Source organism: Vicia villosa, linkage group LG7 (genome assembly GCF_029867415.1).
Source record: "Vicia villosa cultivar HV-30 ecotype Madison, WI linkage group LG7, Vvil1.0, whole genome shotgun sequence".
NCBI classification, from domain to species: domain Eukaryota; kingdom Viridiplantae; phylum Streptophyta; class Magnoliopsida; order Fabales; family Fabaceae; genus Vicia; species Vicia villosa.
This window is the reverse complement of record NC_081186.1, coordinates 18,230,951-18,235,025: the sequence shown is the minus strand read 5'-3', so window position 1 is coordinate 18,235,025 and position 4,075 is coordinate 18,230,951.

The following is a 4,075-nucleotide window of genomic DNA, read 5'->3' as shown; positions in this document are numbered from 1 at the left end:
GTATTTCACCATGTAGTCGAACTTTCCGCTTGGTTCTCCTAATGTGTCCCAAGTTTCTTCGGGGATAGGAGGAACTTCTTCTGATGAACCATGACTTCTGTTGGTGAAGCTGTTAGTAACTTCGTCATTGCTTGGTTGAGTCTTACTTTCAGATCCTTTAGTTGGATAATAGCAAGGGGAATCAGACTCTGATAGGGGTATGTATCCTGCCTCGAGAAGGTAGGACATACATTCCACTTCAAAATTCTCATCGGTGTCTTCTATACCGATGGTATTGACTGTTTGTTGAACAGGTTGAAGAAAACCTCCGCTTCGGAAAGTTTCTTGAATTGGGGAACTACCTCAATCCTTGGAATAACCTTTGATGTTGTTGGAAATAATTGATCGTGACTTTACGTGTCTATTAGTCGGGATAACTGCAAGTGCACAGTCGTGTCGTGTAGTTTTAAAAGATATCGAATCCACAGGGACTATAAATCGACCTACCGTTACCTAAAGTTACTATGTAAAGCTAAGGCTAATGATATTTGGGTTGTTTATAAATGGGAAACTAAAATCTTAAATCTAGATAAAATATAAATGCGCGGATATCGGTATGTAGTTCGTCTAACTTAGGTGATCCGAAATTCCATTGGCTATGGTTCTTATTTAATTAAAAACCTTACTAACTATGTCATTTAAAAGTCCTTCTCTCAAACTCTCGCTCTATTGATTAAGACTACGTACCTAACTCATAATGTACGCTCTCGCCATCCCACCAGATTTAGAAACGCCTTTTGGAAATAACATAGTTAATAAAATGCTCGCTTCATGAAGACGTTACCTACTTAAATCTCCTAGTCTCAAACTCTCGCTCGGTTGACTCGGATCATGCTAGTATTCCCTAACATACGCTCTCGCCATCCTACGTCGGGGTTAAAAACACTTTTTAAAAGTAAATAAATTCTAATCAGTTTTAATATGCTTTCACCATCCTTAAAACTAATGTTCTATGTCTACTATCCAGTTAAAGATCTCAAACTCTCGCTCTGTTGACCTTAACCTTTATAAGTTCTAAAACCTCAAACTCTCGCTCTGTTGGTTTTATAACTTTATCAAATTAAATTAGACACAAAACTAGAAACGAGTGATTTTTAATAAAACATATTTAAACCAATTTATTTCGGATCCCTACGGTTAAATTACTTTACATACCGACATCTAAATAAATTAGCCAGACATACTTAAAGGAACAAACATGAAATTATAATTATTAAACATGAAATTATAATTATTAAACATGAAATTATAATTATTAACCATGAATATGTGCGTATTTAGATTTGTAATGATAGAACAATATTATAAGAACAAGAAACTAAAATAATTGCAAATAAATAAACCTGGAAGTAAAGCGGACGAACAAACTTTAATAAAATTACGAACAAAACAAGTCTTGAAACTTGAATAAAGCTTTGAAATAATATCGGCAAGATTGTGATCCAAGAGTACATAAATTGTAGGCCGAAAACTAATGGTGTGGTAGTTCCTCAATGTGAGAAACTACCACTTTTACAAAGTGATAATTTATGCCTAAAACTATGAACAGCGCTTCCGCGCCTAAAACTTGGATACCTTCAAATGAATGCTCAGACTCTTTTTATAGTGAATGGAGGTGGAAGTTACTTTCAGCATCATGTGACAAGTAGTGGAGAAAATGGAGATCATGGCGTAGGAAGTTGAGAAAATATAGGAAGACTTGGAATTGTCCACGAAAATAGTGGAGGAAATGGTTAAGTGGCGGGTCCCCCCATCCTTTGGAGACGAGCGTCTCTTTTGGCATGGAGGTGGGAGCCTTTTGTGGAGAAAAAGATGGGAGCGGGCGTCTCAGGAAATGGTGACGTGGCATGGACTAGAGACGTGCGTCTCCCACTTGGTGTGGGCCTTGGAGACGGGCGTCCACACTATTTTCGTGAGCCGTTTCATTATTTATTTCTTTTCTTCTTCTTACCTCCCATCTCGCTATTTGTACTTTTTGAATCCATTTCTTCTCCTTTTGTCAAATACTTCTTGCATGAACAAAATACCTGAAACAATAGAAATACCAGCATAATACCGTAATAAAATATAATTATAATAAAATAATGAAACAATTTATGTTATAATCGAGCTTAATATACGATATAATTACGTGTTATCAACATCCCCATACTTAAACCGTTGCTTGTCCTCAAGCAATCAACCAACACGGTAAAAAGAAATAAATAAGCTCGATTCGAAACAAGGGCATGACACGACTCCTAATTATATTTGTGTTAGGCAAATGTTACATCGATAAGTACTAGACATCAACACCAAGGATACCGTAATGACACAATGTTTCAGAGACTCCCTCTCTATGCAAACCAGTTCGAATTATGCCATTATAACTCAACCTATATCTCTCGTTTCTCTTTTCACTCTTTTCATTCAAGCGCAATCACATTAAGCCCGTTATCTGTACACGCACATAGTAGGGAAATCGGTTAGCGATTATGATCCTTTTCTTTTCTTTAGCACGGGGTTCTGGTTTTTTTTAAATGGCGAAGCCCCATCTTTCCCAACTGCGGTTGCGGGGGATCGGACCGTAGTCCACCCTACCAAGCCCAGTACCAGTGACCTCTAGGCCAACCAACAGTGGGTGCTAATTATTAAATCCTTATTGGCTTAACAACCGTTGGGCTAAATGACCGGGTGAGGGTCACCTAACTTAGAAGGCTATTCTTCAATTAAATCATTTAAAAATAGGATCATTCACTTATATTCATCGACTCCCTATGTAGTTTGTGCTTAAGATGGTGCCGACTGCTAATATAAACTACTTAAGAGCTACTTTGAAAACTTGAGCCTATGGTCTCGACATAATGAGCATCCAAATTGATATCACATAATGAGGGGGTTTAGGGTGTTAGGACGGTATCAATTTTGTTGAAACATCTCCAAGTCTTTCTAACAATGCCTAAAGTGTGACAACCTCTATACTTTCAGAGTGTGTATGCCATGCGTCAAAATTCAAAATTTTTTTGGAGATAAAAATTTTCAAATTTTGGGGAAATTTGATAACAACAGAAAATCATATATAAAGACTTGACCACATAACTAGAAAACAATAAAGCAACAAATGAAAGCGGTAAAGCTTCTCCCCCACACTTAAACCAAACATTGTCCTCAATGTTTCGATCCAAGGTGGAGAAGAAAAGACAGAAACTATATGGATGCTACCGGCGGGTTACCACGACCAAATCCGCTCCGCGTCCGGAGCAAATACCTTCTCCTATCATACTCATCAATTGTGTCACCACCAGCAGCAACACTCGTAGGAATGTGTGTGGCGACCCGCTCGTCTTTGAGATGATCATCTATAGGTTTTTTGCCTAGATATGGTCGAGACGTGACAGACGATCTATATCTTTATTATCTGCAAATTCAAACAATAAAAGGAAAACAATAAATAGAAAGCTCGTGGGTTGCCTCCCACGCAGCACTTTGTTTAACGTCGATAGCTCGACGGCTTAAGAGTGCAAGAACTCAAGGTGGTTCTCTCGAGAATGACTCCTCGGTTGAACTTTTAGCAAACCTCGTTTTCCATGGCCACTTATCAAGCCATCTCACATATCCCTCACCTTTTCTTTTCTTTCTTCTGTGGGGTGGTTCATTCTTCTGAACTCGTGGCGGTGGTTCTGGATCAATCCTAATTATAAGCTTTTCGAGTTCGGGCTTAGTGATATTATCCACCACCTCAAAGGTTAACCTTACCCTCTTATCACTAATGATATCCTTAGTTTCATGGTCGTCTAAATTTCTCTTTTTATGCAAGACTTCAAATAAGGAGGGTGCATTAGTGTGGATATTTTCCAATACCTTCATACACATTATGGATTTGGAGTCTACCTTAGCTTCCACAAAACTTTGCGGGAAAGAAATCGGTGGGGTATAGGGAAGAGGAATAACAGTAGGTGTTTCCCTCTCTACCTCTTCTACAACCTCCCTTTCATATGGTGTTGGTGGATTTTTCTCAATCTCCACTCTTTTCTCACTAGAAATCTTCTCAACCACA